At 36.9% G+C, this 24053-nt stretch overlaps 1 protein-coding gene and 1 long non-coding RNA gene across 8 annotated transcripts in view; both read left to right on the forward strand.

Annotated features, from left to right (window-relative positions):
• The window catches only part of LOC725829, a 104505-nt gene that overhangs the window by 66716 nt on the left and 13736 nt on the right, over positions 1-24053 (forward strand). The window contains exons 1-2 of one of the 7 annotated variants that reach the window (XM_026439833.1): positions 11769-11941; positions 14092-14150. The exons of 5 other annotated variants lie outside the window; for them this stretch is intronic. The gene's annotated coding sequence lies outside the window, so the exon portion shown is untranslated. Of the gene's footprint in view, positions 1-11768; positions 11942-13759; positions 14151-24053 lie in introns of those variants that run through there. One more of the 7 variants, XM_026439832.1, reaches the window with a different exon arrangement.
• On the forward strand, positions 14157-22799 carry LOC107965859. The gene is made up of 2 exons (XR_001706305.2): positions 14157-14404; positions 18783-22799. It is a non-coding gene; the product is annotated as an uncharacterized LOC107965859 (long non-coding RNA).

The raw sequence follows: 24053 nt of genomic DNA on the forward strand, positions 1-24053 counted from the left end.
AATTTTTAAATGCAATTTAAATGTTAGACACTAAAATAAATTAATTAACAGTATTTATATAACAGATATGAACCTTTATTTATCTTATTATATCATAACTCGAGAAAGAACAAAAAATATCCATCAAATTTCTTCTTCTTTCAGAATTCACTTCAGATTTCAATTGTTCCACGGTTTTCTCTAATCGATGCTTCCCCCCAACCTTCATTTATCTCCACCAAATTAACTGGCCATCAACGGGAAGAGAAAGAGAGAGAGAGAAGGAACGCAAGTTTTAATCCGTTTCTCGAGGAAAGTAATCTTAGGAGCGGAATATCATCCCCCACGGGAAATTCCATCGGCTTTATCTCGTGACACGCGTTTTCGGTGACCACGCGTTGCCGCCATTTCTGGCATCTTTCTCGCCAGAGATCGTAGGATTCGCGGTATCCCGGATCACAATTCGGGGAATGTCGATCAAACGATGATCGGTACGCGTGGTTGGCAGCTGCGAGGCGAAACCGATCGATGAACGTCCCGAATTGTTGTTGTTGCAAATATTCCTTTTCTTTCTCTTCTACGAATACTCGAAGAGGATATTCTTTCGAAAGTAAATTTTTATCTTTATTAATTCTGATTTAATCTCCTCTCCTCTCATCGTTTTCTCATTGCAGTAAATTGATGAAAATAACACGCCAAATTTCAATCGATGGAGGATAGTTTTGGAAATCTTTGCAGAGGTGACCAAAGCCAGAGTTCAATCCCTCCTTTGATCCCAACTTTAATTAGGAAATTGGTAATCCACTTGATAATTTTTTTTTAAATACGAATCATTTCAGAACTCTCTCGAGGAGAAACACGTTTCAAATCCTCGGGAAAGTTTGGCTACATTTTTTTTGGTAACCTTTCAGGTGAAGTCGTCGTGTCGGTACATTCGTTCATTTGCATAGAATGCGCCTCTCGTTTTTCGTACTCGGCGGAATATACTCGAAGGAATGAAGGAATTGAAATCTCGAAAAGTTTGGCTGTATTTCACATATGTTGGAGAGCGCATTCGCTCGTTTGCATAGAATGCGCTTCTTTGACGGAGGAAAATGAAAAATCCCGTCTCCGCGCTCTCGACAATTCCTTCGTCGCGCGACTCCTACGAATCGAATGACTTACGCGAGTATCCGTGTAATATATCGTGTGTAAGTGGATATATTTGTGCACGCGAAACCCATATTTAAACGCGTACCATGCTTACAGAGCTTGCTTTCACGTTATCCTACGTCTCTTTACGTTCCGCCTCCCCGAACTATTAAATAGATACATATACATGTATTGAAACGAATGTAGCTTTTCAGGATATTATGAATGGCGGAAATTTTGGAATTTTTTGGGTAATAATTTATCATACGTAGATACGTAGTCGAAAAGTTGGAGATTCTTTTTTAAAATTGTACAATTTCAATTCGTGTAATAAAATAATTTTGTTGATTGCGTTTATTCGAGTGAATATTTGATTGAATGTACAAGTTTTCTTATTATTGAAGAAAAATCTATCGACAGTTTTTAGCAAATAAAGGATCCAATTAGTAGGAGGACTGTTTCTCTATTATCCTGTCAACACTTGAAACCTTCCTCCTCCGCGATTGTCTTGTTATTACCCGAAAAATTGTAACGCGATGTAAAGTAGAAGGAGTGTTATCAATTACCTGGAAAAATGGTGGTGGGCCAATAACGATGGTGTCCATCGTAAATTTCGTTACTGTATCGCGCGAACGTATATTTTGACCGTGTTATCACGATCGAGTGGCGGGGATTAGAGAGAATAATTTTAAATTTGATATTTTAAAGCGTAAAATTTTTATATTAACGTTTAAAGAAAATAAACAATTTTATCATTTTATTTTATTTTAGATAGCCAATATTTCATTGAAAATAACCAGTTCGATTTCGAAGTGAATCAGTGAAAAGAAAAAAGAAAGAAGATTTAATTTTAAATTACAATTACAAAGATAATCATAATCAGGGCATGAATATTCCGCTATTGATTAGCGTATGCTAAACTTCATATCGATTGGTATTGGCACGCGTTACTCAAATCTCATCACGATAAGAACATGTACGTATCAGAATGTATTTTTTCTCGTAAACGAGTTATAATTACCAATTGTTGATTAAAATATATAGATAGATCTTTTTCATCGTCTCCAAGATTGTCAAAAAAAAAAGGAAAAGAATTCTCTGGAAACGTTCCTTAAAATCCTCTTCTCGAGAATCGAGAAAAAAATTGGATATAAATAAAAACTCGCATGATAAGTCAGGAATGGAATCTTAAAGGAAATGTATATAGCCGATTATCCCTAAACAACAACTATTATCATAAACCTTCCCTCCTCCTAGCTCGTCCTTAACACCCTAAAAAGTGAAAAGTCGCGGCTCGGTAGTTGGAACAAGAATGCATTTACCACCGTTATTGTTATCGCGAGGATCGAATAGTTTGGCGAAGGGTGGGGATAGGTTGGTGGCGATTGGGCGGGGGTGATGACGGAGGAGGATGGCGGGCAGCTGCACCCGATACCCGCCTGTATATTCGGCGCTTGCAAATACGGGGAGAGAAACGTGCACATGTAGTATCGGCGAATATATTGGGCCGCGCGTCAGTCGTACGGCGGACGTCCTCGGAAACGGTTCGTGCCGCGCTCCGTCTCCCGATTCTCGCGCGTGTGTTATTTATATTGTGCTCGTCGATCGAGATCGAGGGGTTTGGGAAGGCGCTCGATTCGTTCGAAATTATTTAATTCGATTTAATTATATTAATGGTAAATTTTTTTTGGTTGAAATTAAATGTTTCAAAGTAATTTAATCAATTTCAATGTTGGGGGTATAGGAAGAGGTGTAACGTGATATCATTATGATAATTTGATTTCGAACGAGAGATATTCTCTCCTGATTGTATGTTTGATGTTGCGAATATTAATAATCGCGATATTAATAGTTTTTTTTCTATGGAATGTGTAGTTTTTATTGGAATGTAATTTTCTTGTAAGAAATAATTATAGTTAGATTAATTAAGTACACTCTGTTTAAAGAAAATACAGAAAGATTATTAATATCGCGTAATTTTTTAGTAGAATTCTTCGTGAGATATTTCATTGTTTACAATGTAACAAGGAGGAGATGATTTCTGAAATGGAATAAAAAGAAGGAATAAAATTTGTTCACCCGAGATTTTGTTTCCATTAAATTTGACAATTTTTCAAATACAATTATTTGTCCCCGGTTATTGATATTCGTAATTGGAAAAACGTATAAATAAAATATGATCGACGAAATTTTTGAATTCGATTTTCTCTCGAAAATTAATTTTCAAATGGAAAAAAAAATTTATCCTTCATTTTTTATTTTCATATACACACGGAACAACCTCCTATCGATAGCTTATTCATATTCAATCGGAGTCAATAACCAATTTCACTTGCACTTGATAAATTTTCAAACGTCGACTCGCTCGAAAACAAAACCTCGAACGAAAAAAAATATATATATATATTCAATTTTTTCATCAGAAATCACCCTCCTCCATTGCGCTACGAATAATTTACATACGTAAGCCTTAAATATTAATTCGCACGTTCGAAAAATTTTTCGATTTCATTTTCAACTTTATAGAAATTTAAATAAATTAATTTCGAGCGATCGGTTATTCGATTAACTCGCAAGAATGATTTTAAAGAAAGAAAATATTTGTTTCACGAATTCGTGGAATTAAAATCGTAAAAGAAAAAGGGTTTCGAGACTTTGCAATCTGTGGCGTGTGCGTGCCGCGGGAAACGGCTTCGAATGAGAAGCGATCGATTTTTGAAATGAACGTTTTTTTTTTTTCCTCTCTTTCTTTGTTTTTCCCCTCTCTCGATTTTATACTAATGACGCGTTCACGAATATCATCCGATTTCATCGGTGTTTCGATGCGACGTTTCGACGTTTCGGGGGCGTAGATAATAAATTATCGTTTAAAATTAATATCGTCCCGTTTTTGCAGGATTTTCGTTCAATTCGTTTTCGAGTTTTGTTCGACGATACAATTAGATTTTGTTGCATTCCGTGTAGGAATATTAGGGAGAGGATTCTGTAGGTTTAATCCAAGGATTAATCGGGGCTAATCTACTCAAACTCTGCAGGTAATCTGAGGATTGAGAGAAGAATCTATTATTAACTCTTTGCAATTGAAGAGTAACCGTTGTTTGTGTAGAAATTAAAGGAATCCATTCAAAATTAATCGCGATAAATATATTTCTCGAGTTTTTTTTTTTTTTTTCAAAAAGATTTGTCTTGTGAAATTTCTTCGATAATTTCTCCATAATTTAAAAATTAAGAAAGGAAAAATCGAATGATAAATAAAAGATCCTCTTTTCTTCTTCTTTTCCCTCCTAATTTCTCTCTCTCTCTCTCTTATTTGAATATCATAGAAAGGAGGTCGATTGGAACTCGAGAAAGATTGGGGGAGGGAAAAGTGATTTGAAAAATATTTTCAGAGAATACACGGTTACTCGTTTGAAAACTCATCGCGTTTCATAGATTGTATAACGAACCGTTTTCTCTCGTTTCTCGTATCGACGAAATATATATATATATATACGAGTCATTGACGTTGAACATGATCGGTGAAATAGAAATCGGTGGAGAAGAATAGATATATATATATATGTAGAGTAGATATACCGTGGTAAATCGGAAAAACACTCGTCCCTGACGACTCTGATGGGAGCAATTAGAGATACTTCGAACGGCCTCGCTCTATATCGAGAAACTTGATTTTTTTTTTTTCAATAACGGGAGAAAAAAGAAATTAATCTTGTAATTATTTCAAAAATCGAATATCGTTAGAGATATTCCAGATTTATTCAATTATCGTTGCAAGTATTTTTCGTTGATCGAACTTGTCATAAATATTTGTAAAAAAAAAATAAAAATTGATTGAAATTAATAATTGGTTAAATTGGTGATTGTTTCTTATTATTGCAGACAATACGAAAGGAATGGAAATAAGTAAAAAAGTTTGAAAAGTGTCTTAGTATCCGAGAAGATCGATGAAGTGAATGATTACATTACTTGGAAAAAAATCGAATACTGTTAATTATGTACAAAAGAAACTGTAACTTTTCTCGAAAAGTCTCGACGGCTGTTACAAACAATTCTCCTTTTTCAATTTCCCTCAAGTCGTCCCAAATGGATCCTCCTCCTCCTCCTCCTCCTCCTCCTCTTTCCTTGCTGCAAGATTCAAGTTTCATTCACAAGTACCTTTTATTTCCTCGAACGTTCGTCACGTGCACACAAGCGACGATGCACCATATCGGATATAGTAGTCCTTGGTAATCTTATCGCGGCGACTTTGCACCGGGGAAAGCTGGCCCATTCAATTTCCTTCTCCTCCTGGTTCACATCTCTTCGCCGAAGTCCCTGATACGAGCGAGAGAAAGAAAGAGAACGAACGATAGGAAGAGAGAGAGAGAGACGAGACGACATTCGACGTGTCCCGATTGAAATTAACGTCACGTCCACGGTACACGTTCTTTTGCACCCTTGTCGCAAGAGGGGACGACGTTGCCTGTACGAGTTTACTGTTTTATCAAAAATTCAAAGACCACGCTGTGATCATCGTCGTCGTCTGTTCTCGTAGAAGCGCGCGGAGACACACAGGTAAAGTAACCGGAATTCCTGCTCATCAACGTTTCCTTTCATCTTCTTTTTTATTCCTTTCTCGGCGGTAATGCACAATAATGAGCGCCGGTTCGTCTTGCGGTGGATGGTGATGGTAGCGCGAGGTTTAGGCTGTGTTGCGAATTTTGTCTTGATTTTTTTCTTCTGAATGAATTATTTAAAATCTTCTTAGTAAAAAAAGTAAGTGAGAATTAATAAGAAAAGTTTCTTTTTTTTATAGGCATCGAATCATCAAGAATCTCGAGTATTTTATTCTTGGTTTCGAAACGGATAGAGACTCTTCTCCCCAATTATTCCTCGATCCCGTGGAAAATATCGACTTGAAAGTTTTCCAAACACGTTAAGGAGAAATGATTCAACGCGTTATCGATCGTTCATTAAGCTCCACGTTCACTGTCGAGTACACTCAGTCACCAAGAGAGAGAGAGAGAGAGAAAGAGAGAGAGAAAGATTCTCATCTCGCCCTTTTGGATGACGGCGATGATCTCGGCATCCTGTGTCTTCAGCTCGAGTTCCTTGAACCGACGAGTTGCAACGTTTCACGGGAAATTCTCCTTTTTTCGTGTTTTTTACCCGCAAAAGGGATCGAAGAAACCTGTCGAAGCGCGTGCGGCCGACAATTTGTTCGGCAATTTTCTCGTTTATCAAACCAAGTATCTTCGAATTAACGGGACGGGTTCGACATCCAATCCGTTTGTTTCTGTCTGCACGATCATGAGCGATAACTTTCAATCGGCGTTAATCGATTTTCCATCTGTTCCTTCTCCCCCGGAAATCTTGTCGAGTATGAGCAAGATAAATTCAATCCGACCTGCGGTGGATGGAACTCGACTCGTTAATCTTTTGATCGAATCCCGTTTCTTCTTTTCAACCCTTCCCTCTCGTATTTTTCGCAAAACGTGTGTCCCTTTCACAATTGATTTTCAATAGATTAGATACGTAACTTAGTTAAAAGAAGAAGAAACGTGTCTCCAATTTATCCTCCTTATTTCCATAGAATAATATATTATAATTCCTTTTTTCTTTTATTCGAAGGCAAACGGAATAATATTACTTCGAGGATGAATACAAGATAACAAGAAAAGAAAAGAGAAACATTTCGAACGAAATCTAAAGTAAAAGTTCAAATCAACCCTGCGAGCGACTCGATCCCATCGCTACCGCCGTAGTATCGCAGGACAGACATACGACCGCAAAGGATTAACACCGTCCACTCGAACAAATTGGAAAATTTCCAGACTCCTCCCCGTTAATGAAAAAAAACACGGGTGATCGCACGATTGAACCCCGGTGTACTCGCCGGTGTTTCTTTTCCATCCGTGCGAATCCATTAAGTCGTTTCGAGATGAACGAAATGGGAGTGAAACAAAAAAGGAGCCGAATGGAATATCGCTCGGTCCAAATATACCCGGGGTTTATGCGCTGTGAAACGCGCGCCGACCGAGAAGTTTTTGTCGCGTAACGACTAGACGTCTTTTGCTTCTTTTCCCTTCCCTCCTCTCCTCTCCTCGACGTACGAGAGTTAAACGTGTTTTGGCTCGAGCTAAGGCGTTCTCGACCCTGTTGCGCGAAATCAAGCTACGATTCCCCGAGTGAAACGCTCTTTTGTAGCGTAGAAACTGTTCCAGAAGAACGTTTTCAAACCCGGTAAACTTTCCAAAGTGTGCCTTTGAAAGCCGGCAACTTGTCTATGGTAACGAGCCATCGTTCCACTAGCTTTTGCGCCAACCAATGTCTTTCCATTGTTCCTCCAGGTGTCTCTCTCTCTCTCTCTCGAACTTTATATCGAATCGTTTCTCTCTCTCTTTTTCTCTCAAACTCCCCATCTAGATATCTTTCTCTCGCGGGAAAATTACGAGCAAAACTGGACAAAATACATAGGAGCGTCGTGCTCGAGGCGTCAGCCACCATTAAGGGAATCGACTCTTCTCGCCGCGTTTTCCACAACGCGTGGAATGAAAGTTGGTGAATCACAACAGGAGTCTTGACAAACGGCGAGAGGCGGTCTGGAATCCGCTACAAATCCGCCGGAGGCGCGATTTATTTACGCTCTCCAGGTCTCCCTCTCTTCACCCGGACGCGCGTGATGCACGTAGAGGAAAGATAGGGCGGCAGAGTTGTTGACGCACGTACAACTATTTTATCTCCGCTTTGTCCCCGGTGCTAATTTCAACGATGGTCCGCCGACCTAGCCCAACCCCTTAATTAGAATATCCAACGCCTCGAGCCAGGATTTAATATCGTTAATCGAGAAAACGAATTCCATTGTGAGAGAGAGAGAAAGAGAGAATCGCGTGGTTGAATCACTGCAAGCTTTTTTTAATTACGAGTACGAACCGAGTTTGTGATATTGTAACGCGTTAGAGATGTGGAAGAGGAGGAAAAATCGTTCGATTTGCATTTTTAATTATTTTTTCGAACCGATTCTCTTTTTTAAAAATCGTCGAGATTTTCGAAATTAATTTTAATCGGATAAGAGTATCATTTTTACGCGTGTTTAATTAATAAATTGATAAAAATTCCAGGTTTACGGAGATTTTGAAGTTCATAAGTTTTTTCAAGTAGATTTTCTATTAAAAAAATCAGGAGGATTGGAAGGATTCGATTTATTTATAAAATCGTTGGATTGAATGTTCAATAATTCTATTTATTCCTTGGTTGTACGTAATCGTTCAAAATTTCTATTCGCGTGTAACGAGGTATCGTAGATACCAATTACAGTGGTTAATGACGTTTGGATTGTTTGGATTGACGTTACATTCTTTTTTTAGTATTATATAAAACTATAATTTTCAATGAAATGATCCAGAATAACAATAATTTCTTGGAAAAATTGTTACTATATTTTTATTAATATCTTCAAATTATTTAAAAATTTCCAAATCATCGTTTATTTTTCATTCAATCTTATGATTTTAGTTAATACCGGGTTTAATATTTTTTTTTATAAACAAAAAAACAATCTCGTGATTTCGCAAAAGTTAAGAACCACTGGTCTAGAAATTCGCATGGTTGCATAAATTTGCTCACTGCAAGCAACCGATTTTCAGTCGCAAGTGTTTGCAAGAGCCTTGGCGCATTGAAGAAGTTTGTTTAACTCAAACACAAGGATAATTTGTTGGTTATAAAATGGTTTGGCGGTCGTTGAAATATCGTAGTCACGAAACTCGTATAAAATTTTATTCAATTCGCGAGGTCAACAAAACTTGTTCAATTTTTCTTATTGAATATAAAAATAACCAAAAAATAAAGGTTAGCCATTAAGCGATGTCGAATTTTTTTTGTTTCTGTTAAAAAAGAAAAAAAGAAACCGTTTCTGTTAAAAAAAAAAACTTTCTAACCTATAAAACGTACGTTTAAACGCACGATATTTTAATATTAAAAAAAAATATTTGGTTATTATTATTTGATTCAATTTTTTTTTTTTACCATTTATTTCAAGTTGAAAATGAACAAAGAGAAGATGTGCAATTATGCTTTAAAAATAGTAAAATTATGCTAAATGTGTAGAATAAAGAGGATGAGAGATATAAATTATAATTATTATTCTTTTACTTGTATGTAATGAACGTTTATTGTAATTAAAATAATTGCTGGGATACACGTACTCGTTATTAACACTCTTTATATCTTTCATACTTTTTACCGTGAACTACAAAGAATAAAACAAACTGACAGGAACAAAGAAAATAAAGGTTTCTATGCATACCACTGCCATCTGGTTGTATCCTATGGCAATTGAAAAATTGCGACGCAAATAGGAAATAAAATTTGTGATATGTTCAATGATGATAGTGTAAATGACAGAATCGTACAAAAATATTTTAAAAAAGAACAGGAATTTTTATTTTATCCATGATGTACATCTATAGTATATCTATCGAGATCGTCGACAATTATGTGTTTCTAACCTAACAATTCTATTCTGAACGTTGTGCGATATACCACACGAGAAATATTGATATTTAATGTTGAGAATAAATAATTCAGTTTCTTACAGAAAATTTCGACATTACTTTTATAATGATAATAAAACTAACCTTTTTCGATGATTTCTTTTAAATGATTATTCGTTTTTCTAACTTTCACGACAATCGATGCATCGATTGAAAGGGTACTGGATATTGCGATGCTTGAATATAGGTAAAAATATCAGTCCAAAGTTTCACCATTCACAGGAAGAATTCCCATCGTGATAAATTGGCAAAGTTTAAGAATCAGTCCCCTAATTATTGGAATTTACTCAAGTACTACGCCACAACTTCAAACTTTATTGTTTTCTGAATAAAAGTTATACCGAAAACGTCGAACGTCTGCACTTTTCAAACAAATAGTTAAAAAACAATTTGAGCTTTAAATTCGATAAAAAAAGAGAATATTTCTGCGTTTTTCACCACGTTTCACGTCACAAAGTTTCGCAAAGAATATCACGAGACGAGACGAGACGAGTCACGTTAATATGGCGGCATCACGTTCTGTCGTTTCGACTGTCCGAATCGATTCGTCTGAATCGATAATCGATCGCGATAATATCCCACTAGAAATTCACGAAAAGAAATATCACTATCGATAAAATTATCGATAAATATTAATAATATGAGAATAATATCGATATTCAATATATTTCGAATATTCGATATATTTCTCTTGAATAGAGAGGTGTGACTGTCGGTAAAGTCGATAACGATGAATATTAATAATAGAATAGAATATCGATATTCGATATATCGATAATATTAAAATGGCGTTAAAACGTATAAAAACAAAGATAATATATTAATCGTAATAAAATTATTCAAATTAATAGATGAATCGTTTAAATTATATATATATACATGATTCATACATATATAGAAATACATTTCTCCTAACCTTATTCGCTTTAAAGATATTTCAACGACATTATTATCAATATATCATTACTAATCGATATGATTGAAAATTTCAGATTTCGTTTTTTCCCATAAAAAGAAAACACATTTATACGATTTAACGTAAAATGAAACATATTCGTATCATTCTTTGCCGTGGAAATTGATATATCGTACTGATTTCCAACGAAAAGTAATATATTTCACTTATAGAGATAAAAATGAATACATTTGGAATGTTGCCTACGAAGAGAAGTATATTTCGACCATTTACTGAAATTTTACTTTGAGTGACCTATCATGTGCAGCACCATATTTCGCTCATAACGATGAAAAAGAATCACATTTGTATATTTGTCTATGAAATATGATATAATCAGAATTTAGTTCTGATCTGGTCGTAATACATACATTGCCGAAAATGTCCAAATGTAATCTTGTTTCCTGGCAAAACGGTGAAATACATTATTTCCCATGACAAAGCATGTTATTCGTTACAAGAAACGAAATTGATGGCTTGCCGCATAAATATTGCGAAATTTAATTTTTTATACATAATGAAAAGAATAATATTTACATCATACACATATTTTTAAACCATATTATTATTATTATTATTGCATCTTCTATGAATCTTAATCATTTATTCATTATTAATTCTTTCTTCTGCAACAAGTCATCAATCAATGATTTTAAAAGCTCGTTAAATCGAAATCATTTCACGTGCATAAGAGAAAAACACTCTCATACTAAAAAAATCTCCCTCTCAAGAAAAAAATGGACGCACAATATTCTTCGAGTACTTTCCTTTCGAAACAAAACATTCCCCTCAAACAACAACAACAACAACAAACGAGGATCCATCGATACAACAGCCGCAGCTCGGATTGGTTGGAAGCAACGGCGCGTATCGCGACGACACGTGGCCGATTCCAAGAAATCCGCCGCGCATCCACTATGCAACGAGTTTAGCGAATTTCCGGCGCATAACCAGTCAACGTCCGCGCGCCCTCCGTTTCCTCCCACCTTTCGGTTAATCTACCGCCGCCGACATCACCGCCTCCACCACCACCGTCGCCGCCACCACCATCACCACCACCTCCTGCGATATATTGCGGACGTTGTTCGCCAAGCGTCTGCGCGGATCGCCAGCTGCTCACCACGCGAATTTAAAAGCGGGCAGTGCGCGGTGAACGCTGCGAGTCTCACCACAGTCGACCTCATCCGGCGGACGCCGCGAGTTCTCGATTCGACCCGTGTTGTTGTACAAGTGTTGTTCAAGTGAGAACACCGCCTCGTGTCAATTGTATATAAGATGGAGGAGGAGGAGGAAGAAGAAGAAGAGGAGGGCAGCAGCGTAATTAGAGGCTACCAGCATCCAACAGATGAGTATCCATTTGACAGATCGAGGAGGATGATCTCGTTCGTTGCATGATAATCGGTGTCTTTTTTTTTTTTTCGAAAGAAAAGAAAAGAGAAAGACGGTTTTAGAGAGAGGGATGCAGCTGGTCAGAGGCCGTATCAGAGTTTTAAGCATGGAACGGAACCGAGGCCGCTGAGATTCTGCTACTGCTGCTACTTTATCGCACACATCGATAAGTAGAATTCGAACTGAAGAGGAGAGAGAGAGGGAGGGAGGGAGAGAGAAAATCCGGCCGTAATACAGAGACTTTTAGCACGAAGCCGAGAGAATCTCCGTCCGCCTTTAGAATAAATGATCCTCGACGTCGAACAGCACCGCACACGCTTCGTTTCCCGTTTTCATCTTTCCTCCGAGGAAGAAGCATCGATCAAGGCTCGTAAAAATGGACGACTTTTGGCACGGAAGCCCCTCGATGCATCCTTTCCCTCCCCCCCCCCCTCCCTTTCTTCTTCGTTTGCGTTTTTTGTTGCGTTCCTTCGTTTCTTCTCTTCGTTCTTTAACTCAACGCTTCATCTTCTTCACCGCTCTCTCTCTCTCTTTTTCGTTTCTTCCTCTTAGTTTCTTATTTCTTCTTCTTTCTTTGTTCCTTTTTTTGTCTTTTGTCGAAGGAAGATTGGATTTTCTAGATTTTTTAAGGTTTCCAAGTTTACGTATTTTTACGGCGTCGAGCAACGATTAAGAATTTTATTATAATGTTTCTCCGGCAATTTAAGGTTTCCGCGATACGTGTATTTCGGTTATTGCTTTCGGATTTTAGGGAGGCTCGTGATGTTTCGTGAAGTAATGCAACGTTGCGGATGGCTTCTTAAAGGGATAACGCGATAAGTGGATATTAGGTGATAAGCGTTCTCGTTTTTTCTTTTTGTTAGTGAATGAGAACGGTGTAATAATCCTTTCTTTTTCCTCGAATAAACGTTTAAACGTAATTGAAAGAAGATTGGTTTGGAAATTATTTGTTATTTGTTCGAGATTGAAAAAAGGAAAGAATTTTATCGTGTTTATTATTGCAATAATTTCGTTTGCCAATTATAATTTTGTTTGTTCGTAAAATCTCGCGTCAAGAGTGAATAATTGTTTGACCAATTATATTGATCAAAATAATTCACATTCAAAAAATGCATCAATCTTGTTGCAATTCTCTTTGATCCTTAAGAATTCTTCCGTGGCAATGATCTCGCAAAAAGAGACACTTGGTTTACTTTATGGTTTGTTACTCGAAATTCAGAAGGATAACCATGGATTTTGTTAAAATATATCATTACACGATATCTTTCGAGATGTCAGAGTTAGATATTGAGAGATCTTTTGAAATATTCACGGTTGAAGCTTTGCCTCGAAACGTGATTGACACGAACCACTCACTGTACATTAATGGTAATGAATTCGACTCCTACAGCATTGATACTTCTTACGAACGGTACAATGCCTTTACTTTCACTCGCTTTCGAAATTGATTTAAAATCGTGTATCAAAACTGCTGGCGAATTAATAATTCGATTAATTATAAGTTGAGACTTTGTTGAATTGGAATAATTCGATTAATCAACGCGAATGATTAACTGTGAACGCGTGTATGCGACTTCACAAAGTTGTTTGAACATTCTGCTGAAAATGATTTCTGTTATTCAAAGATCGTTCGCATAACGTGTTAAAAAATTCACAGTTATTCTTCGTACGATTGATCTTCATTTTTCTCCAAATTTAACGCGAATAATTCGCTCATCGATGAATCCTTAGGGAACACGAGACGAGAATAATATATTAGAAAAATTGGCGGTGAACACGACTTACATCCGAAGAATCTTAGCAGCGATAGAAAATGCACGATCACTTCCTTTCTTTCCGTTTTTTTTCCTTTTTCTTTTCTTTTTTTTCGTTATTCCCTTTATCTAGATCCATTCGTCTTTTCCTCGAACGAAAAGGAAAGAAAGAAAAAAAAAAAAAAAAAGAAACTACTATTAAGGAGCACATTCTTCGCGTTCCACGCATCTCCGCCGAGCATCTGTACAGCTCTATCGGCTTTTCATTGCGCAAAAATGAAACAAAAAGGCGAAATTTACTCTCGGCCAGAGCAAGAAGACGACGCGTCATTCTCCTTTTTCGTTCGCGCAGGATGCATCGGTTCTGCTCCGGAACTCGCCGCCATAACGCCAACGAGACTTTGGCCAAAGGTAATCTTTCTTCTTTATCGATCAGGTCAGGATCTGTCCATACGTTTATCGACCGAGTTATTTACTATAAATAGTATTTAAGATTCTTTTTCTATTGCAAGCGATGAATGCGGTGAATGATTGTGGACGAGAGAGTACGGGTGGAAAAAGTTATCGTAGCGTGTCGTGACGAAGGAAAAAAAGAAAGATGATATTAATTTTTTAAAGTTGAAAAACAAGCTAGAGCGAGATATTTATAGTAATATTTCATTAACGTAAGTATTTTGCCAGATACGATTATTACCACATCGTTTCCTCATAAGCTTCTTTTCATTTTTCCCTTTAACTCTTTATATTTGCTAGATACACAGCTCGATATCGATTCGAATAATCCCGATACTTTCGGTATTATATACGTGAGACCGATACAGCTCGATATTATGACACGTATATCGATTCCAGGCCTCTTCAATACATCATGAACCTTCGAGTAACAACCCCCTGGGCAAAGAAGTATTCGATCATTCTCTAAAATGTAGGAGTAATAATTTTTTTCCCCCGAAAGATCGAGCTCATCGGATAAAAACGAGCCCGTCGAAATCGACCGAGCAAGCGTTAAAAAAGAAAATCGATTATTACTCGAAATTGCGTGGAAAAATCTCGTGCGAAATTTTCTCGAGACTCGTGAAACGGAGGATTCTCGCGTTAGTTACCTGGTTCCAAGGGAGGGAGGTAACGATTATAATTCTTCGCGCATTTTCGACGGACCCGCCACCAGGATAATTGCGAAATCCTGTAACGAGGATCGTTGAAAACGCCTCCGCCTCGCCCGTTTCGCATCCACCATTTTGCCCTGGCCTTCATTAATCTCGCTGACCTTTTCCTCCGCGCGACCTGTCCTCCCACTTAAACACTTCTCGGGGAAAATATTTAGCAAACTTCCACAGGTTGCAGAGATTCGGTGTGAAAACAGGACCGGAGAAGGGGGGGGAGAGGCGAGCCGTTTCGAATCGAAGCTTAGTCAGCTTAGCAGAGATTAAACGCCACCCCAATTCTCCGATCTGATGAATTAGTTTCAGGCTTTGTCTTGCTTCGAGGCAAACGGCATCGTGGATTATACGGTCACTGGCCTTGAAAAAAAAAAAATTAGGGACATTTTATATTTTACTTTTTAGGGTTATTTTTATCACGTTTCTCTCTCTTTCAGATTAGACGATTATATACGAGATGCGATCAGGAGGTGTAAATCGATATTCGGTGCGAATTTGCATTGTTATCCAAGTTGGGAGAAGTTTAAGATACGTTCCCCATCCGGCCATATATCTGTAACGTCAAAACGTTTACTTTTTACTACGTGTTATATTTCATTACTTTATATATTCGACCGATTTTACGACCTCGCCGTATCCCGTGTATTATAAAGTGTAACTCGGCCGACTTTTAAACTTTTACCAGTCTTGGATGCTATTTATGAGTCTCTTTTTTTTTTTTCTTTATATAAGATTTGATTTATAAGAGATATGAAGCAATGTGTTGATTCTTTGATTTATTTTATACGAAAAGAGGTACGAGAATCGATTGATTTTTAGGACAAGAATCGTAATTGTTATCGATGAAAATTTGTAACGTGTGAGCAGATCAGATGTTATATTCAACGGCGATGGACGTTGGTTTGCAGTTTATGTGTTACAAATTCTGAGAAAAGACCGGATCGAAGCGAGGCTTGTTCCGTTAAGGCCACTGACACTCTCCAATACCGTGGCTTCGCGACATTTGAATATTTTCAAAGACGCATCCCCTCCCCTCCGACAAGAGAATATCGGTGATTGATGACACGAAACTCCCCCGTCGGACAAACATGGAACTCTCTTGCGCCTCCAACTCGATTATTTTCTGCCTGCAATTATTTTTCAAAGCGTAAAAGTATATACAAATACACGAGTAAAGACTTGATATTTAAGAGAAAAAGAATGTTTTGTAAATTTACAGAAAAAAAAGAATTCCTGAGTGAAGACCCTGATGAAGACCCAATTACTTTTCAAAGCGTAAAAGTATATACAAATACACGAGTGAAGAATTGATATTTAAAAGAAAAAGCATGTTTTGTAAATTTAGAAAAAAAAAAGAATTCCTGAGTGATGAACAATACGGGGAAAATTATCGATTATTTTCTGCAATTATTTTTCAAAGCGTAAAAGTATATACAAATACACGAGTGAAGAGTTGATATTTAAAAGAAAAAGCATGTTTTGTAAATTTATAAAAAAAAAAGAATTCCTGAGTGATGAAGAAGATGGGGAAAATTATCGATTATTTTCTGCCTGCAATTATTTTTCAAAAGTATGTACAAATACACGAGTGAAGAGTTGATATTTAAGAGAAAAAGGACGTTTTGTAAATTTACAGAAGAAAAAGAGATTCCTGAATGATGAACAAGACGAGGAAAATTATCGATTATTTTCTGTCTGCAATTATTTTTCAAAAGTATATACAAATACACGAATGAAGAGTTGATATTTAAGAGAAAAAGGATGTTTCGTAAATTTACAGAAAAAAAATTCCTGAGTGATGAACAAGACGAGGAAAATTATCGATTATTTTCTGCAATTATTTTTCAAAGCGTAAAAGTATATACAAATACACGAATGAAGAGGTTGTTATTTAAGAGAAAAAGGATATTTCGTAAATTTACAAAAAAAAAAAAAGAGATTCCTGAGTGATGAAGAAGACGGGGAAAATTTCACGAAGCGCGTATAAGTCACCAATATTCCCTGGCGGGTTTATCTTTTTAAATCTGACTTTATCCAAACGTGTCTCTTGAATTATTCGCGAAACGTGGAGAATTTTTCGACCCCTTCCTGTTACAAGATTCAGTCAACGATCAAAGAGGAATGCACACACGGCGGCGTACACGTTTCCTCTACCTTTTCCCCTCCCTCCTCTTCTTCTTTTTCCTCGAGGAGGAAATCGTGGCTCGAAGAAAAGCGTCTGACGTGTTTGCATTTCGCGGAATGGGAGGAGGGGGCTAAAGGATGCGCGATTAACGGGAGAAGTCAGTTGCCTGATAAGATTAGAGGAGGAAGGGCGTTTAAGTGGAGGAATTTTCGAGAATGGGCGATGATGAGAGAGAGAGAGGGTCGACAATGGAGAAAAAAGTTGAATAAGCAAGGCAAATATTTTCCAATGTTTAGGGGGAGAGGGGAAAAAAGTAACGCCTTTAAACGGAGGCAGAGTTTAAATATCCGCCGATTCCATATAAGAATTTCGACTTTTGCCAAAGTGTATTTGGAAAAGTTGTTGTATAGCAAAAGTTTTCCCATAAATTGTTTATTTCATAACAGAATTTACGACGGATTTCCTTGAAAACAGGACTTTACCTACAACAGCAATGTCCCTCTTTCCAAAATTGTGCGAATACTTCGATTCCATTTTTCAATAAGCGAAAAATATAATCCTTGCGATCCATATTGGTTAAAATATTTCGAGAAAGGAATCTTAAAAAAACTTGATTAAACTTTGGAACGAAGAAGGAAAGCTTTATGCGTGTAAGTCATCGAACGAATTCTTGGCAAAGAATTATCGATATGATTCAAACTGTTGTAACTTTATGAAAAAAGAAAATTCGAAGCCTCCTTCTTTCAAGAATCTTTTCTTAATCCAAACGTTCCAACAATAACAAGAAAATAATTGCATGAAGGAAGAGAAAAGTACAAATTCATCTCGAATTTTCCCTTTTTCTTTTTTCCCTGGATTCTAATTTTAAATACTTGAACAGATAGGTACAATTTTTTTTATTCTCATCCACGATAACACGATGAAATTTCATTACAGGCAAAAGTAAAATCGGAGGATTGTTTCTACGATTTGTTTTAATAAAATGTATCCCCGCCCATTCGTCCATATTCGTGTCCATATATCAAGGGCTATTAATTTAATGGGGGGTTGGAAATTGAATGCGAAATGAAAATTCAACGAGCCAGGTTTTCTCATTTCACCTATTACGATGATCGAACGTTATCGATTCCTCGTGTTTCCAAGCACGATACCGGTAATTGATAGATCGTGCTCTCGAAACCGCTTCCTCCGACCGATGGAATCATTGCCATGTAAATTAGGGAGTTGTTTCTCCACTGCTGCTCGAAGAATAAAAAAAAATGGACTCGTTTTCGACTCGAAAAATCCATAACGCGATTGTTTGGAATCTATTTTTTTCAATCCAAGTATTTAAGAGGAATTTGTAATTCACTTTTCAAGCAATCGATAATTCAATTCGTTGGAAGATTTTGTTGCGGGCTGTACTTTGAATTCTGGATAATTCGATTATAATTAACGTGACGTGGCCGGAGAGAATAATCGCGAGATTTTCACGGTGATGGCCGATACTTTTGTTCAACGCGGTGCGTTGAAAACGCGGCATAACTCGCATTCGTTTTCAGGAATTTATGGGCGGCGGGAAAAATGCAGTGAATATCCTCCGTGATAATGTTATACGCGCCGTTTAATTTGATTTCGGGGAATTATAACATTGATCTTTTTATTGAGTCTTTTTAACGGTCTACAAATTTCGTGAAGCAAGCATTCGATCTCGACAAGAATTTCAAATAAATTTTCTCTCCTTTTTTCCCATAACACTAATCCAATTTTTGTTTTTAGGCTGTTATTATTTGGACGAAAAGGTATCGAGAAATTTTGGAAAATCGATAGAAGAATTCAATTTTTAGAAAAAGTTGCAAGAAAATCTTGAAAGAAAAGAAGAAGGGAAAAATTTTGTTGTAATTCCAATTCACAAAGGGATGATCCGAATTCGTGAGACGAGGAGGAGGAGGGGGATAGGAAGTCGAAGGTGGGAAAATTTCTCGAGACTTGGCATCGATCAGATGCGGAGGGCGGGCGACATCTCGCGATAAACGCGTTTCCTCTGTCTCGATGGAATTTTATTAGCTTTTCTTCGCGTTTCGTTTGACGGAACAGCTCGCTTCATATCGAGAGAGAAGATAAAAAAAAAAAGGAAACGTTCAGGGACGACACCCCGAGAATAAAAATTAACGTTTGGTGAAAAATAGCGTTTCGAAAAACGATCGTTAACAAATTCGCTAATAACGATCGGAATTACCCGTTAAACGATCCATTTATCACTCGAGCGGGGTCACGTCCCGACTATTTCCCGAATATCGCAAACTGAATTCTCGAAAACTGGTGCAAACTCGTTGATTATTTATTACGCATGGATTTTCGTGATGTAAAATAATTTTTACATCGCGTATGAATGATATGAAATAATCATTTTTTTTTCTCTCGATTACTTTGGTAACAATTGTTGTCGTCGAACAATTTCTTCTTCTTGGTTTTAACGGGAATCAAATCGTGTCGAATATCGATCCCGGGCATCGAATATGGATTAGGTATTATCTTCATCTTCTGATCTATCCGATATGTATTACATCGCCTCGATTGGACAACTGGATTGGATCGGGTAGATGCAAAAGAAGAATACTAAGCAAAACGATTATCACGATATTCTATTGAAAAGACTGTGGCTTCGAGCCAATTTGAAAATAAAGGAGAGAAACGGGGAGGAGAAGACGGTTCGGAGCCAAGCGAATTGGAAAATTGTTGAGTAATTGAGGATCGTCACCGTTTGAAACAAAAAAAAAAAAAAGGAAACAAAAAAAGAGGAAAGGTAAAAGGGAGAAAATTCACAAACACGAAAATATTTCTTCTTTAAAACCTTGATTGAAGTTTTTAAAGAAGTTTTTAAAAACATATTGGTACGTATTAAAAAAGAAAATTGTCCAACTAATGTTTAGATGAAAAGTATTGTATTATTTCTATTCCTCAATTCTAGTTAAAATCTAAAATATTCCCTAGATGCATAGTGATAATATCGGACGATCCTTAACGACAATGTGACGCAAGAATGCGTAACAAGCGTGGTAAAACGTTAACAGGGGAAGAGAAGAGTTTTCCACACGATGCTCAAAATTATGCAAAATTGAGGGAGAACGAGTTCTTGGATGCAATTCGTCGAGGAGATCGCATACCAGCCACGCGTAGTTGTCGCGATCGGTAATATCGTAACTTTCCTAAATTACCGATTGTGGGAAAAAACGTTCTCGAACATTACCCTTCCCCTTGCGCATCCTCTGGAATCTCGATCGTTTACCCGGCTAATCGATATTTCGGATACGTCTGGTTCCGTGCAATTTCTGCGAACGAGCAAAGTTTTAATCTTGACACGATGCTAGACGCAACAAAGCCGTCGTTTTTTGCACGAATTATCGATTCCTCGAGGTTGTAGAATCCCCGATTTCGAGCAGCCAGCAGCAGCAGCTGCAATGTCGCAGCGATACGATACGATAAAATATACAGGCGTGCGGTTTTCACTGTTTCGCACCTGGAGAAAAGGGTATCCGTTCTAACGTATCTCCAAACATTTTATTATTTTACTTTATTTTTTCTAGGAAAGACCACTTTTATAAAAATAGTTTTACGTTTACATTTTAATTCGTTTAATAACATATTCGCCTCGTATTTCTATAAATAATTACGTGTATAAGAAAATCTCAATTTGTTCGAATTAATAGGAAAATAAGATTGCTTGGATAAGAAAATTTGTTATAAATTTCTTCATTTTTATAAAACTTTTTTCTAAAGTAGAGAGCATTAATATATATACATATATCTGTGTTTCATAGTTTCCAAGTTTGTTTTTGGCATATGTGGGTTACCTCTCTAAAGTTCTGCAGAGGTTAAGTGGTTGATAATATTAGATAAACTGTGTGCAGAGATTCTGCTCGAAAACAGCAGACAACTAATAAACCCTTTGAATTTGCATTATATTCGATTAAATCTATTTCTAACCTTTTTTTATTTTTTTCCCACAAAAATCATTCGACAGATAATATATCCATCCATTTTATTGTTGAATAGCTAAAAAAAAAAAAACAAGCCTGATCATTGCAAAAAGATAATAATAATGGTTTAGAGATAAAGGCAGGGAATGGGCGTTCCATTATATTTTTTTGCATCGCACGAATAACATCCTTGCCTTGCCTCCTGACAATGCGAGACGCAAATAAAACACCCATTATTTTCTCCACTTGCATTTTTTTAATTTCCAAGTTTCGGTTTATTCTTAACCACTATCTTATCCCACCATTGTTACTCACCACTATATCATTACACTTTATATTATTATTATTATTATCATCATCATTACTATCATTATTATATCTATTGTAACCAATGTTTTCAATGGTTGGAATACTTTTTTTCTTCTTTCTTTCTTTTTTTTTTTTTCAGAACCTTGGCTATCGTGGTAGGTTGATATAATTTATCGAAGCAGCAGAGATATTATTTAAGCCACAGTGACGCAGTCATTCGTCTCCCGGAGAGAGATTACGTTCCCCCTCCTCCCTCTCCCTCTCCTTTTTCTTCACCCTTCTAGCAAGCTATGCAAGCGACGATGCATAGCTGTATCACATCGTATATTTTTGAACACGCGAAAATAATAATTTCCTAATTTCCAGATTCGAAATCTGGCTTTCGACGGATATTTTTTTTTAATTAAATAAACATTTCTCTGCTCGACGTTGCATTTATATCGATTAGTTACTTCTCGATTAAAATCGAACGAGATTTTATTTAATCACGAATCAATGTGGAAGGCAGGTTACGATAGAATTAATCGGGAAGGTTGGAATGAAATGATTAAAATCGTACTTTGAAATAAACCCTCTCCTGTGTTAATGATTTTCGTGTGTATTAATAATCTGAAAATGTGAATCGATACGATTTTCTTCCTCTTCTTTTTAATCTTGCGATTATTATCGAAAATTTATGGCTACCAGACTTCTAGGTTTCTTGTTTAACGATTGATAGAAATTTCCGGTTTACACCGCTCCACAGCCGGAAGTTTGAAGCGATAACGCAGGTTTACATTTTATGTTATATTATATAAATTGTTAAATTAATCAATCTCTCTTTATAAAGGAATAGATATAGTTGCCAAATATCGGGCCATCTTTCTTCTTCATCGTTGTTTCTCCACTCGAGGAGGGCATCGTCGATCGATTTTATCGACAGATAAAAACCTTTATCGACAGAATCGCGTTGGCTCGTGAACCCTTTGAAAATCGAAGGACTCGTATTGAATTTATTCGGCCCTTTTACCGTCCATTCTTCCATGTATCTCGTTTCCAAAACGCTTCGATCGATTGGCATTCCTTTGAATCGTTCTTTGTTGCAAACTCTTTTTTTTTTCCCCAGGGATCGATCATCAAAGCGATTCTTTATTTATCCCTGAAAATTGCCGACATATTTGATCGTTCTTTTCATTCTCATATTTCACCCAATCAAATTAACAATTCCTCTCAAACGTATTAATCTCTCCAATAAAAATTTTCTTCCTAACACATATTTCCAACCAATAATCAAACGAGATTCTTCCAAAACTTGCACATTGCAAAATTGTATAATAATCGAAAAGGAAGTAATAGTTTCTAAGAGGAAAGGAAACCAGGTGTTGCATCAGCTGCCCCGATTATCAAGATCCCCAAGAACTGACACTGACTTAACGCACCACCACCCCTTTTTCGCCGTTCCACGCCATCTGGCGTTGCGCGATTCGCCAATCGTAAGGGCGATAATAATCGTGCAGGTGCCGCGTTAAGAGGTTAGAAAAAAAAGAAGAAGAAGCATGGTTGGAGAATCGCAAGAAACGGGGCGTATTGTCGGCGATAATTGAGAGGCCGATTTCTAGGGGGAGGACTCGTAAACGAAAGTCTGGCCGGCTCGTAAACCGGCGAGGGAAATTCATGCGAAACATGCGAGGACAGTTACGATGGATAGTCGTAGCGCTGAGAAACGGTTTTGTTTGTCCCCCGCCGTTGGTCGCGCGGTTGTTCGTGGTTAATGGCCGATGGTTGAGCCAGCCCGGCCATTGGCTTTCGAGCCGAGTTGGTGCTCTCGTTCGAAAGGGGAGGGAAAAAGAAGAGAAAAGAAGAAAAAAATTGACTCGTTTGAGGTTTAAACCGTGGATGGTGGAAGCGTGCGGTGAAGGTTTTTGGTGATTGAAAATTGGAATTTATGGAGTTGAAAGGCGAGGCAGGGGATAGGGGTGAATAAAATTAGAATCGTGTAGAATTGTTTTTTTTTTTTTTCAGGGAAAGTTGATTCGAATTTTTTTTTTTTTTTTTTTTCAAGTATACTTGGATCATTGTTTTCGAGGTAACGATAGAAATTCTTCTCTCCAATCTTAGATTTACGTTTCGATGCAAATGTAAATTATCGTTAATTTAAATGTTCTCGAATAATAATTTTCTTCAAATTCGATTCTGATATAGGGATATATAGGTTGGGTGTTAAATAAATTAGCGTGGAAATTAAGAGATTACCAACGATGCATCAATGATTAATGAGAATTGGAAACTTCATTAGGACCTTACACTTTGCTGGACTAGCATTCTGCAGATTCGTTTGCGACTATCTAAGTAGCTTAATTACTTCCTACCGACCTAATAGACCGTGTGAACGCACGATTAAGCGATCATTAATCATACAGCGTAGTTTTCTCAATCTGAATTGTATAAAATATATATATATATACATATTTCGATCAAAATTAAAAATTTGGAATTATTTCCTTCCACGCATTTTTATCGCAAGATGTAAATAAAAAGTTAACGTTTATCGCGAGAAATATGGTGGAGAAGATCGATCGCCAGCAAGAAAAAAAACGAGACATCAATCGTGCAGAGAGTGACTCAGTGACTCATGCATAATTTATTTCAATTTAATTAGAGATTGGATCTCGCGTGGTAAGAAAAAGGGATATTTTTCCATAAATTCATTCGTTGCCTGTGTGCTTATGCAAATTGAACCTAAAATTGTCAATGTTATACTCCATACCCTTTTATTTATGAA

This window comes from Apis mellifera, linkage group LG3 (genome assembly GCF_003254395.2).
Source record: "Apis mellifera strain DH4 linkage group LG3, Amel_HAv3.1, whole genome shotgun sequence".
Classification (NCBI taxonomy): Eukaryota; Metazoa; Arthropoda; class Insecta; order Hymenoptera; family Apidae; genus Apis; species Apis mellifera.